The sequence below is a fragment of the Anolis sagrei genome, chromosome 1 (assembly GCF_037176765.1).
Source record: "Anolis sagrei isolate rAnoSag1 chromosome 1, rAnoSag1.mat, whole genome shotgun sequence".
Taxonomy (NCBI): domain Eukaryota; kingdom Metazoa; phylum Chordata; class Lepidosauria; order Squamata; family Dactyloidae; genus Anolis; species Anolis sagrei.
The window spans coordinates 176,248,754-176,263,696 of record NC_090021.1 but is presented as its reverse complement, the minus strand read 5'-3'; the positions used below and the strand labels follow the sequence as shown (position 1 = coordinate 176,263,696).

Genomic DNA, 14,943 nt, shown 5'->3' with positions numbered 1-14,943 from the left:
TATACTGAGGAATTCTTATTGATTTAATTTGGTCAGACTTCGTGTTATATCCTTACACTGCTTTTGTTGAGCCCCCGGTGGCGCAGTGGGTTAAACTCCTGTGCCGGCAGGACTGAAGACTGACAGGTCACAGGTTCGAATCTGGGGAGAGGCGGATGAGCTCCCTCTATCAGCTCCAGCTCCTCATGCGGGGACATGAGAGAAGCCTCCCACAAGGATGATAAAAACATCAAATCATCCGGGCGTCCCCTGGGCAACGTCCTTGCAGACGGCCAATTCTCTCACACCAGAAGCGACTTGGAGTTTCTCAAGTCGCTCCTGACACGACCAAAAAAAAAAACAACCCCAAAAAACTCCTTTTGTTGCCTCTATCATCACTATTAATGTCCATTTTTCATAGATTTTCATTTCCTGCATCAAACACTATGTAATTATCTGACTTAAAATGTCTAATTCCTGTCCACTTTGGCTCGTTTATCCCAACTATTACAACGTTTATACATTGTTTCTCATTTTGTTATGTCAAACTTCCTCTGATTCATGCTTCTTACAGTTCATGTTCATACAATATGTGTTGTTCAGCTTCTGACTCTCCTTTCACTTCAGGGCACATTTGCTGACTGTCTTTTCAGCTTGGGTCTAGTTGAATCATTATTCATAGTGCTACTTCTAGTTTATTTATTTATTTTATTTATTTACTGCATTTGTATACCGCCTTCTCAGCCAATTGGCGACTCAAGGCGGTTTCCAACAAATCAGTATACATAAAACATAATAGATAAAAAACATTAAACAGTATAAGACATCACAAAAGCAATAAAAGCAACCTCATCAGCTTCTCATTATTCTCAAGCATTGTCCAATTCCATTGTTAGGTCATTCAATTTCCTATATTAGCTACTCTGTATTTGTAAACGCTTGCTTGAATAGCCACATTTTAACTTGCCGCCAAAACGTCAAGAGGGAGGGGGCAGATCTGATTTCCATAGGGAGGGCATTCCATAGCCGAGGGGCCACCACTGAGAAGGCCCTGTCTCTCGTCCCCGCCAAACGTGCTTGTGACAAAGGCAGGACCAAGAGCAGGGCCTCCTCAGATGATCTTAAAGTCCTCAGTGGTAAAGGGGAGATACGTTTGGACAGATAAGTTGGGCCAGAACTGTTGAGGACTTTATAGGCCAAAGCTAGCACTTTGAATTGGGCCTGGTAGCAAACTGGCAGCCAGTGGAGTTGGCGCAACAAGGGGGTTGTATGCTCCCTGAGCGCCGCTCCTGTTGACAACCTGGCTGCCATTTGTTGGACTAGTTGAAGCTTCCGGACCGTCTTCAAAGTCAACCCAATGTAGAGAGCGTTGCAGTAGTCTATACGGGATGTAACTAGAGTGTGGACTACCATGGCCAAGTCAAACTTCCCAAAGTACAGGTAGTTGTCTTTTGCTGTACCTCATTTGCTTGTTGTGTGCTTTCTGACCTGGTACAGTCTTTTGTTTCATTTTGAATTAATTCATCGTAGTGTTTTGAAAGTTAGAGACATTTGGAAGGGGTTTACTCCTTACCTCCTTCTGCACAGTACTATCAAGTGTTAGCTATAGTGCCTCTAGGGGCCCTTCCACACAGCCATATAACCCAGAATATCAAGGCAAAAAAATCCCATAATAATAATGAAACCATGCTTAAACAGGGTTATCTGAGACCACACTGACATATATTCCAGTTCACAGCAGATAATGTGGGAACTGGAAAAATTCCTGAGAGATCTCTGGCCATATCGCCTCTCATGAAAGTCACCTTAAAAAGTAAACAACATCATCAACAACCAATTTTGTATTGGATTTTAGAGAATCTAACTGAAGCTTCATTGTCATGGGCACTCATTCTTCCTTAAGGCAGAATGCATATTTATTTTATGTCTGATTTGATTTATGATCCCTGGAGTACCTCACATTTCCTTTTCAAAGGTAATCTTACCTGCTTAAATTTGTCAGCCCTGTCTTTAAACATTCCCTCGGCCTTCAATGAACAATGGTGCCTGAATGTCGACTGCATTCAATTATGCTTTTAAATTGAATCGTGTTCTATTCTGCTTATTTTTTTGTCATGATGAGATGCTAACAGATTATTTCTGCTGTTCTTCTAACATTTCCTTGATGATAACTGCCCTCAAAGACATGTCAAAAAAGGAAACCAAATATACTGTGCCACAGATTAACTTTTGATGTCAAGCTATGAATTTTATGCAATGCTTTTTAGACTGGAAAAAATGAGTTGCTGATAAATTGGAATTTTAAGCAGAAAAAATAACCATGCCAGAATGTTCAAACAGCTTCAAAGATAATAATAATAATAATAGTAATAATAATAATAATAAATTATTAATTATTAAGGAAGCTGATGAAACCATGGACCATATCCTCAGCTGCTGCAAGAAAATCGCACAGACGGACTACAAACAAAGGCACAACTCTGTGGCCCAAATGAATCACTGGAACTTGTGGTCACAAGTCCCACCTGCCAGCAGTAAAGAACTGGTAGGATCATAAACCCACAAAGGTTGAGGAAAATAAACATGCAAAAATGCTGTGGGACTTTCGAATCCAGACTGACAAAGTTTTGGAACACAATACACCAGACATCACAATTGTGGAAAAGAAAAAAGTTTGTATTATTGATGTCGCCAACCAGGTGACAGTCACATTGAGGAAAAACAACAGGAAAAACTCAACCACTATCAAGACCTCAATATCGAATTGCAAAGACTCTGGCATAAATCAGTACAGGTGGTCCCAGTGGTCATCAGCACACTGTGTGCCGTGCCAAATAGTAATAAACTTTATTTATATTCTGCTTTATTTTCCTGGAGGGACTCAGAGCTTACATACATAAGGCAAACATTCAGTGCATTTCTACACAGTGAATAATGACATACAATATGCGGACAGACAGAGGTAAGTGCCTCCCACTTTTGGAGGTGATGGTCAACTCAGGCCATGGGGAGGTGTTCTTGTTCCATGCCGAGGGGCCTATTGTCCATAGACTTTCTCCGATTGTTGCCGGCATGTTTGCATGGGGCACCCTTTTACTTCCACGTCAGTGTGGTACCTATTAATCTACATGCTAAGTAATACTAAAAATCGAAACAAGTTTGATTTAGGAGCCCCCAGTGGCACAATGGGTTAAACTCTTGTGCCGGCAGGCAGGCCTGCTGACCAAAAGGTTGGTGGTTTGAATCTGGGGAGTGGGGTGAGTTCCTATATGTCAGCTCCAACTTCTCATGCGGGGACATGAGAGAATCCTTCCACAGGATGGTAAAAACTGTTAACTGAAATATCATTGTAGATGGCCAATTCTCTCATACCAGAAGCGACTCGCAGTTTCTCAAGTTGCTCCTAACATGAAAAAAAACCTTTGATTTGTTTTTTTTTAAAAAAATAACACACTTCTCAGTTTTTAAGGATACTGTGACACATAGAAATGCTTTTACTGTTTCCTCCCCCACATACAGGAGATCAAACACAATCTGAGAAAAATGTAGAAAGATGACCCTAGAACTGTTCAGGAATATTCCCAAAATAACAGAGTATCCAAAAATACAATCAGGATACTTAACTGAGCAGTCAGCTCACAGCAAGCAGAAAGATGAAGTGTTGTGTGGCTGCAAAATAATTTTGAGCTTAGCAAGGAAAGATGCAGAGTTCAATCTTTAAAGTTACTAAAAAGGTTCATTTACAAATAAGAACTACAGCCCTTGATAGGAAAGAATTGAGTCTAAGCTTAAAGGCATGCAACCTGAAGGGTTCTACTTCACCAAACAGGATGGGAGCAGAAACAGAGAGAGAGAGAGAGAGAGAGAGAGAGAGAGAGAGAGAGAGAGAGAGCAAAATATATACATTCCAACTGATATTCAGGAGTCAAGGGGGAAGGGATTCCCTTAGCCCAGTGTTTCTCAACTTGGGGGTCATGACCCCCAGGGGGGTCACGAGAGGGTGTCCGAGGGGTCACCGAAGACCATCAGAAAACACAGTATTTTCTCTTGGTCATCTGGGTTACGTGTGGAGAGTTAGGTCCAATTCTATTGTTGGTGGGGTTCAGAATGCTCTTTGATTGTAGGTGAACTATAAATCCCAGCAACTACAACTCCCAAATGCCAAGGTCTATTTCCCCACAAACTCCACTAGTGTTCACATTTGGGCATATTGAGTATTTGTGCCAAATTTGGTCCTGATCCATCATGGAGTCCACAGATGTAGATGAACTACAACTCCCAAACTCAAGATCCATGCCCACCAAACCCTGCTAGTGTTATCTGTTGGTCATGGGAGTCCTGTGTGCCAAGATTGGTTCAGTTCCATCCTTGGTGGAGATCAGAATGTTCTTTGATTGTAGGTGAACTATAAATAGCAGCAAGTACAACTCTCAAATGTACTTTGAGCAAACCAGACCCTCCCCCCAAACCCACTAGTATTCAAATTTGGGCATATTGGGTATTTGTGCCAAATTTGGTCCAGTGAATGAAAATACATCCTGCATATCAGATATTTACATTATGATTCATAACAGTAGCAAAATTACATTTATGAAGTAACAATGAAAATAATTTTATGGTTGGGGGTCACTACAACATGAGGAACTGTATTAAGGGGTCGCGGCATTAGGAAGGTTGAGAAACACTGCCTTAGCCTATTCTAAAGTTAACTAACTTTTCCTCATTGAGGACTCCAGACTTGGGCAGTGTGAGGTTGACTTCCAACTGTGGTAAGGCCAATTGTTTGTATTGGAAACCCTGATGTTGCCCCTGGGTGATTTTCCTCCTTTTGATCCAAAATGTGAAAAAAAAACATGGATATTAAATGTTTTTGAAGATATCTCCAGATATACAAGTTTTAAAGTTAAAAAAAATCTCAGGAACATGTTTTTTTTTAAAAAAAAAAACGCGCGCACACACAAGGTGTACTAAAGTAAAACTGAGTTGTTTGCACTGACTAGCAAACAGAAATAAATACTCATATGTAAACTTAGCATTGGACTTTTGAGGTTTGCATTTTGGAGGCGGAAGAGTGAAATTATAAGTTAGAATTTGGCTGGAATCAGTCATGAGCAAATTAAATATGTTCCTATGTGGTCAGCATTTAATATCACAAGAAAAGAAAAAACACCAAAAAAAAAAACCCTTGAGAATCCCAAGACAGGCATCTCTGCAAAATAATATTTTTTATATCAAAGCAGCCATTTTATGGGAATTACATACGTATAAAGAGCTGGATACAAATGCAAAATTTTCCCCAATTTTATTGCCCATTTGAATGTTACCACTGTGCAACATCTAGGCTAGCACACTGGGTTAACCATCAGCTATAGAAAATCTTGCCGACTGGAAGATTGGCAGTTCAAGCTGCGGGCAGGGTGAGCTCCCACCATCAGCCTAGCTTCTACCTACCTAGCAATTTGAAAACAGAAACGTGAGTAGATAAATAGGTACCGCTTTAGCAGAGAGGTAAAAGGAGCCTCTGAAATACATGCTGGAAGGAAGGCATCCATGGACGACAAAAGCTCCTCAGCCTGGAAGAACGAAAGGACAGCACCTCCCCACGGTCAAGTCAAGGACAGCCTCCAAATGCCAGAGATGGGGGTGGGGAGGAAGCCTTGCTTCTGTTTATGTACTATTCTGTCTTTGTGAATGGTACAGTGGCATTGAATGTTTGCCATATATGTACCTGTAATATATATAAAGTATATATATATATATATATATATATATATATATACACACACACACACACACACATATAAACATATATATATAGTATATTATTGTTATTATTATTATTAGAAACAATATCATACGAAAGCACAACCTGGGGATCACAACCAGACATAGTGAAGACATCTGCCCTTGCACTTTGCTACTCTGCTGCTGAGTACACATGCCCAGTGTGGAATACATCTCACCACGTTAAACAATGGATGTGGCTCTTAATGAGACATGACAAATTATCACAGGATTTCTACACCACTGGAGAAATTAAACTGTTTAGCTGGTATTGCACTACCTGACATCTGCTGGAAAGTAGCAACCAATAGTGAAAGGACCAAGGCAGTGACATCTCTGGCCCAACCCCTGTTTGGGTATCAGCCAGCACGTCAGTGGCTTAAATCAAGAAATAGTTTTCTAAGATCTACAGAGACACTAACTGGAACACCTTAGCAAGAGAGAGTCCGAAAGTGACAGGCTCAAACCCAGAACCTCAACCAATGGCTGATACCAAATGAAGGACTCCCCCCTGGGCACACAGAAGATTGGGTGACTTGGTAGGTGCTGAACAGACTCTGCTCTGGCACCACAAGATGCAAAGCCAACCTTAAGAAATGGGGCTACAAAGTGGAATCCACGACATGCGAGAGTGGAGAAGAGCAAACCACTGACCACCTACTGCAATGCAACCTGAGCCTTGCCACATGCACAATGGAGGACCTTCTTGCAGCAACACCAGAGGCACTCCAAGAGGCCAGATACTGGTCAAAGGACATTTAGTCCAATCCCCTGCCATAATTATAATTTTTTTTAAAAAATAATGCTAGAATGGTGGGCTGGGGAGAAGCTAAAAAAGATAATAACATTTCAACATGATACATATTCTTCTGCATTTTTATATGGAAGGTTGAATGATATATGTGATTTTCTGAGAAAAACAGTCAAAAGGGAAGCTGGAGGCGGATTGTGATCAGAAAAGTAAATTTTCCCATTTTGGGCAGGAGTGCAAAGGGCATTCATTATTATCTGTTTCCAGACTGAGAAAGGTCAGAGAGAAGAGTGACAGCTGCAAGGTAGAACAAGATTCTTCATTCCCCAGGAATATTCATCCACCAATATATATAATTTTTTTAATGCAGTAGAACATTTTCAGGACACAAAATGTGTTTCCACCCAAATAATAGTTTACTTTCATTAGAAAGAGCACCTCCCCGTGGCCGGAGTTGAGAATCGCCTCCATGGAAGGCCTCTACCTTATCTGTGTATTGTGTGTTATAGTTTTGTGTACTAGGCAATGAATGCTTGCTTTATATGTGTACTGTAATCTGCTGAGTCCTTCCGGGGAGATAAAGCAAAATATAAATAAAGATTATTATTATTATTATTATTATTATTATTATTATTATTATGCAAAACTTCCGATTTAAAAAGAGAAAGGACAGTTGCTACATTTATAATGAGGCTATTTGGAACAATATTTAAAAACTGTTAACTGAAATGTCATCCTGTCAATCAGCACTACGATTAGTGTTAAGGATAACTATAGTATGAATCAATATGTACAATAAGTTCTAAATAAATATGGAATATGCAACGAGCTCTTGTGTAGGAATATATAAAATAATTGTCATTACTTGCCCAGTTTTAGGCTGGAGATATTTAATCCAAAAAGACAGTAGAAAAACACTACAAAAATTGTGTGTTCTCTTTTAGAGAGGATGAAAACCTAACACTTTAATTCCAGATTCCATAACGTTCAAAGGGGGAAAAGTTGGATTGTTTCTTTTGCTCCGATCTTGTTTAAATATAGAAGGCAGAGATTACAGTCTAATCCTTTGAAGAGCCAAGCATCCTACATGTTGTTTAGTATATTTGGCTTTGTGGTTTTCAACTTGGCTCATTTCTGATTTTGTGATTTCCTTCTCTCATTGGCACCAAATAAAACGAGGCAGTCACTTTAGCAAATACTAAGCCTGGGATTCCTTTTGTGGAAGAGTTTTGCTTAAGCACATTGAACAAAGAACCATTCTCTCTTGTTAAATGTATGTTCAACAGGTTCTCTATCATGTAGTTTATGAAACAGCCACAGACCCTTCTATGGTCTAGCTTCACCTAAACGGAGATCGGTCCCAGCATGCCTTTGCAATATTCGTGTGGTAGCAAATTTTCAATGCCTGTGTAAGTTGCAAGTTATGTACAGAAACAAGAAGAGCTTCACAAGACTGAATTAAGAATATGCAAGGGCAGCCTTATTTTTCTCCCACAAGCTTCATGGGGTGGGGTGAGACAGGGAACCCATCAGCAGACCGTAAACACAATAGGCTTTCTCCCTTTTTCATCCCTAGCACCTGTTACATAAGATGTATATGGCCTCTGAAAACTGGAAACTGCATATAATATTGCCATCATATCTATGGGGGTTAAATAAAAAGTAATACCTCCACCTTCGTTACTTGGGTTTGGATGGGAATATTTTAATAAATAAAATGCAGAAATAATCCTTAGAATGTGCTCTTTAACTACCACTATTCACTCGGTTGTTGTAGGTTTTTTCGGGCTATATGGCCATGGTCTGGAGGCATTCTCTCCTGACGTTTTGCCTGCAACTATGGCAAGCATCCTCAGAGGTAGTGAGGACCTCACTACCTCTGAGGATGCTTGCCATAGATGCAGGCGAAATGTCAGGAGAAAATGCCTCTAGACCATGGCCATATAGCCCGAAAAAACCTACAACAACCCAGTCATTCCGGCCATGAAAGCCTTCCAGGGTCGTAGCCACAAAAAAATTTCGGGGAGGGTTGACAATTTTGGCGGGGGGGGGTTGAAAATTTCGGGGGGGGGGATTTCGGGGAGGGTTGAAAATTTCGGGGGGGGGGTTGAAACCTGCCTCCTAGCTCACGCTGAAGCAAAGCGCACAGCAGGGGGCAGAGCAACCTTCAATAGCCTGCAGCTCCACCCCTGTCAACCACCTCCACCAAGTCTGGCCTCCTTAATGAGAGCATTCAACACACACACACCCAACTTGGTTGCTTCACTACATCGCTATTGCTGCAAGTAATGACAGTGTGAATAAATTGTCAATATTTGCTTGAGATAGTGCTTATAGCTCTGGAGGGACTCTTAATTTTTTGCATCTCATAGACTTAGCATGGGGATTTGGTTAACCAGTTAAAATTCATGAGTAAACCAGTTTTTTTAAAAAAAATCTGAAACATTTCGGGGGGGGGGGGGTTTGAACCCCTAAAACCACCCCCTCGCTACAGGCCTGAAGCCTTCGACAATACATTACCACTATTCACTTTTCCATATAATCACCAGACAATTGGATATATTTCTGTCAACAATGAACAAGTTTTCTGAAGCCGTCATGTAAGAAGTTGACACTCTGTTTCCGTAACCAGCGTCTCACAGTTCTCTCAACATCTTCATCAGAAGCATAATGATGCCCCACAGATCTTCTTTCATTATCAGAAACAGATGGAGGTCAGATGGTGCTAAATCTGGACTGTATGGAGGATGCTGTACGATAGTGACAGTCTCTGTGGTGGCATGTGAAGTGTGTGGTCACAGGATGTCCAACTCATTGTTTTTCATGGAAGTGAAATGGAGATGAGCACCACACCCCAGAGTCGGACACAACTGGACTTAACGTCAGGGGAAAACCTTTACCTTTACCTACTTGTCTAAGGGTTAGATTTTGCCTGCATGTCCAAGCCAGGGCCTTGGAGCGAGCTCTCTTGCGTTTCTCCCTTCCTTTGAGTTTTTCTAAACAGGTGAGCCAGGGCATCAAACCATAAACACATCTGGAATGAGAAGGTGAGCAAAGTCTAGACCAGGGGTCCTCAAACTTTTTAAACGGAGGGCCAGGTCACAGTCCCTCAAAGTGTTGGAGGACCGGATTATAATGTGAAAAAAAAATGAATGAATTTATATGCACACTGCACATATTTTAACTTGTAGTGCTAATACTTAAAAACAATACAATAATTAAAATGATGAACAATTTTAACAAATATAAACTTACTAGTATTTCATTGGGAAGTGTGGGCCTGCTTTTGGCTGATGAGATAGGATTGTTGTTGTTGTGTACTTTCAAGTCATTTCAGACCTAGGTTGACTTTGAGCGAGGGCCAGGTAAATCACCGTGGAGGGCCGTATCTGGCCCCCAGGCCATAGTTTGAGGACCCCTGCATTTGATGTTTCAAAATATGCTGGTAAGAGATGCACCCCAATTATCAAGATCGCCTTCCTGTCCCACCCTCCAAATATGGAGCCAGCACTACAATTGTGAAGCGGAGAAAACCATGCCCTCTGATGATGGGCTGTCAAATTAATCCTCTCGGTTCCAGCTGTCAGTCAGACATGAAATGCATCCCAAAATAGCAGTTACAGTTTCTTGTGCTTTCAAAGGATGACGCTACATGTAAAGCATGCCCTGAAAATACCAGCATGAAAAATACTAGTTTATAAATCCAGCACATTTGCTCCACGAGGCATTTCTACGTGAAAAACTTACAGCACAACAATGATAGTGTCGGGGTGTACACAGCAATAACAGCGCACTCACCTTTGCAGTGGCTTTCCCACTTTGGTCATTCCTATAGCCCTCCTTCAGAAAATGCCATGCGACCCTTTTTCATGAAGTGAGACAGAAAGGAAGACACTTGCAGCCTTGCTGCCTCAGCACATTTTGTGGCCGCTTTCAGAGGCAGGACACACTGGGCTGCTTTTTAGGTGCCCTGATTTTTCTCCCAGCTATCATGCAGAATAAATGAGATCCAAGTGTAATCCTCCTGCTCTTTTCAGCTGCGGAAGGAGGGAGGGAATGAGGGGGATGTGGGGCATCTCTGGGTCTGTCCATCCAGACTAGGCGCCTCACAGCATGCCTTCCCGCAGAGACTTGGATGACACCGATACTGTACTGTACTGTAAGGCGAGCCTCCTCAAAAACAACAGAGGCTGACGACAAATTCTCTGGCTCAGAACCAAAGCATCAGAGTCTCTCGGCTTCCTCCTCATCTTTTTCTGGGGGAGGCAGCGCCTCAAAGACTGGACAACCGGCCGGCTCATGCTGTCATTCACCACACCTGCAGTAATCTATGTGTTGTTGTAGGTTTTTTTGGGCTATATGGCCATGTTCTAGAGGCATTCTCTCCTGACGTTTCGGCTGCATCTATGGTAAGCATTTTCAGAAGTATTGTTTCTCTTCAATCCTGCTGTCACCTGGGATTGAGACATCGAGGATCCATACTTTGTTTTTTAACACGGTTGTGAGGTCAGGAGTGTTGTGCTCCACAACTCTGTCTGAATCCGGAAGTCCCAGAGGAGTTTGGTGTGTTAATTCTCTGTAACTTTTTCTGGCTTGTGATCCCACCAGTTCTTTGTCGCAGGCAGATGGTATTTGTGGAACAGGTTCCAATGAATCATCTGAGCAACGGTGTTATGCCTCTGCTTGTAGTGTGTCTGCACGATCTTCTTGCAGCAGCTCAGGATGTAATCTATTTGCTCAGCAATCGGTCCTGGTTCCTGTAGCCCACTTGTCGACGGGTGCCCAGGAGAAGCACTCGCATCGGTCCTTATTATCCTGGGTGACAACCGAGCCAGTATAGACTTCTTTAGAGTTTGTTTCACCATATTTAAATGGGTTGGGTGCACTTAGTTCTATTTCTCAGTTGAGACCACTCTGGTTTGGTTGAATCTGCTGGTAGTTTACACTTACTTACTTACTTACTTACTTACTTACTTAAGCGATCCCTCATAGTCCGAGGATGATGGTCCTCCAAGTTCGGTGTCCTGGGGGTGGGTTCGTAGGTGGCTGTGGAGCCCTATTCTTGACCTGCATCTTCTCCCACAGTGAGGGCATTGGTTTCCAGGTGGGAGGCGGTCTCGGTTGGGGTTGGCTTGATGCACCTTCCTCTTGGCACATTTCTCTCTTTCACCCTCCATTCGTGCCTCTTCAAATTTTTCAGCACTGCTGGTCACAGCTGACCTCCAGCTGGAGTGCTCAAGGACCAGGGCTTCCCAGTTCTTGGTGTCTATGCCAGAGTTTTTAAGGTTGGCTTTGAGCCCATCTTTAAATCTCTTTTCCTACCCACCAACATTCTGTTTTCCATTCTTGAGTTCAGAGTAGAGCAACTGCTTTGGGAGACGGTGGTCGGGCATCCGGACAACGTGGCTGGCCCAGCGGAGTTGATGGCGGAGAACCATCGCTTCAATGTTGGTGGTCTTTGCTTCTTCCAGCACGCTGACATTTGTCCGCCTGTCTTCCCAAGAGATTTGCAGGATTTTCTGGAGGCAGTGCTGATGGAATCGTTCCAGGAGTTGCATGTGATGCCTGTAGACAGTCCACTACCGCCAGCACAGCTCTCAACATCATTGAAGTAGTTAAGCCCCCCACCAACGTCAAGGCAGATAGTATTTGTGCACAAGTTCCAATGAATCATTTGGGGAGGTCGCAGGTTCGAATCCGGGGAGAGGTGGATGAGCTCCAGCTCCTCATGTGGGGACATGAGGGAAGCCTTCCAAGGATTATAAAAACATCAAATCATCCGGGTGTCCCCTGGGCAACGTCCTTGCAAATGGCCAATTCTCTCACACCAGAAGCGACTTGCAGTTTCTCAAGTTGCTCCTGACACGACAAAAAATAAATAAACCTAAGCAACGGTGTTATGCCTCTGCTTGTAGACTGACTGCGCAATCTTCTTGCAGCAGCTGAGGATTGTGGTGCAGCTGTCTGAGTGTCAGCTCATTAAGATCACTCTGACCAAAAGGTCATGAGTTCGAAGCCAGCCCGGGTTAGAGTGGGTTTCCAACCAATTGTGTGTAGCCTGTTGTCGACCTTTGCAACCCTAAAGACAGTTGCATCTGTCAAGTAGGAAAATAAGGTACCACTTTAAAGTGTGGGGAGGCTAAATTAACTGATTTATGAGGCCATAAAGAAGACTCCAGCAATGCATTCCAGCGGGGAAGCATGCGAGGAATGCGGAAGTGCTTCATCAGCGTCGCAGATGGACGATGAAAGCGACAGCTCCCCTGGCGGCCAGAAAAAATTAAATAGCCTCTGTGTAGGTCTGTATATGTTTGTATGTCAAAAATTGGCATTGAATGTTTGCCATATATGTGTACACTGTAATCCGCCCTGAGTCCCCTGCGGGGTGAGAAGGGCGGAATATAAATGCTGTAAATAAATGAATAAATAAATATTGTTTCATCTGCTTCCATACTTTGTTTTATTATTATTATTATTATTATTATTATTATTATTATTATTATTATCTAGCAGTGGGGATTCATATAATCCAGTTCAAAGCAAACCATCTGGGATCAGATCCTGGGATATAGGGCAGTGTAGATCCAGCCTCAGTCCTGGCAGTTCAAATAGTCAAACTGCATTAATGGTACAATGTAGATGCACCCTAAGAATGGGGTCACCAGCCCTAACACTGCAGGGAACCAAAACAAACAAGACCAAAACAAACCCCCAATCTCCTTCCTAATGCAAAGCCACGCCTGGCTGAGGCCACTGGAATAAATAATCACCCCCTCCTGAGGAAAGCGGGATGCCCTCCAAGAGAGCCTTACCTCAAGTGGGGACCCAGCATCCGCGGGGAAAGGAAGGGGCTCTCTTCCGCGGTCCTTGCTGTCTGCGCCGTCCTTCCCTTCTCAGCCTTCAGATCCCTCCCTTCTTCCCTCTTGGAGGCACTCCTCCTCCTTTCTACATATCCACACGGAGCGCCCCCCCCCCCTTTCTTTCAACAACAAATATATGAGGGAGAGGGGGGCCCAGCCTCAGCTGCACAGGCCAGCCTCTCTCTCTCTCTCTCTCTCTCTCTGGTGCCCTCTCTTCTCCTCAAAGGACTTGTGCACCAAGGGGAGCTTCTGTGTGAAACTGTGTGAGACTGAGAGAAAGGCGGAGGGATGAGAGACCCAGTGGGACATTGCCAGCATATTTTCTCCATGAGGCATTCTCCAGGAGAAAGCCTAAGGAGGAGCCTCTCTTTTTCTCTCTCACACAGACACACACCCCTAGGATGGAGTCCAAGGCACGTCTCCCTCTCCTTCTCTTCTTCACAAGGAATTTGAATCCTACCCTCCCTTTCTTGGCACATTTTCCCCTTGGTGAAATCTGACTGCGGTTGGTACTTCATGCCTGGCTACTGTCAGGCCCCTTCCACACAGCTGTATCAAATTCACATTGAACTGGATTATATGGTAGTGTGGACTCGGATAGCCCAGTTCAACACATATATTGTGGGATTTCCTGCCTTGATATTCTGGGCGCCCTTCCACACAGCCCTATATCCCAGAATATCAAGGCAGAATATCAAAACATGCCGCATTATCACAGGGTGTCTACACCCTACACCACCAGAGAAATTACACTGCTTAGCCGGTATTGCACCACCTGACATCCGCCGGGAAGTAGCAACCAATAGTGAAAGGACCAAGGCAGTGACATCTCCAGCTCATCCCCTGTTTGGTCATCAGCCAGCATGCCAATGACTTCAATCAAGAAATGGTTTTCTAAGATCTACAGAGACACTCGCTGGAACACCCCAGCAAGCGGGAGTCCAAAAGTGGCAGGCTCAAACCAGGCCCGTAGCCAGGATTTTGATTCGGGGGGGGGGGGGGGGGTGAGTTTGATTTGGGGGAGGGGGCTGAGTCTGAGTGAAAGAGGGTCTACCCTAGCAAACCTTTTGTATCATTACCCCAATACCCCCATGCATATGGGATATATTGAGTATGGTGATCAGATCATGATATGGATAAACATAACAGTTTAAATAATGCCTTCTCATGGACCACCATGAGAATTTCAGGGGGGGGGGGGCTGAAGCCCCTTGAGTCCCGTCCCCACCCCCCACCCCCCGGCTACATGCCTGGCTCAAACCCAGAACCTCAATCCATGGCTGATACCAAATGAGAGACTCCCCCCTGGGCACACAGAAGACTGGGCGACTTGGAAGGCATTGAACAGACTGTGCTCTGGCACCACGAGATGCAGAGCCAACCTCAAGAAATGGGGCCACAAAGTGGAATCCACAACATGCGAGTGTGGAGAAGAGCAAACCACTGACCACCTGCTGCAATGCAACCTGAGCCCTGCCACATGCACAATGGAGGACTTTCTTGCGGCAACACCAAAAGCACTCCAAGTGGCCAGATACTGGTCAAAGGACATTTAATCAACCACCAAGC

The 14,943-nt window shown here is 43.6% G+C and overlaps 1 protein-coding gene across 4 annotated transcripts in view; it reads right to left on the bottom strand.

Moving 5' to 3' along the window:
- The window catches only part of SPATS2L (spermatogenesis associated serine rich 2 like), a 64,936-nt gene extending 51,215 nt beyond the window's left edge, over positions 1-13,721 (bottom strand). For 2 of the 4 annotated variants that reach the window (XM_060781888.2, XM_067470593.1), the window contains exon 1: positions 13,327-13,721. The gene's annotated coding sequence lies outside the window, so the exon portion shown is untranslated. Of the gene's footprint in view, positions 1-10,312; positions 10,679-13,326 lie in introns of those variants that run through there. The other 2 variants (XM_060781871.2, XM_060781879.2) reach the window with 2 other exon arrangements.
- Between the last annotated feature and the right edge of the window lie 1,222 nt (positions 13,722-14,943).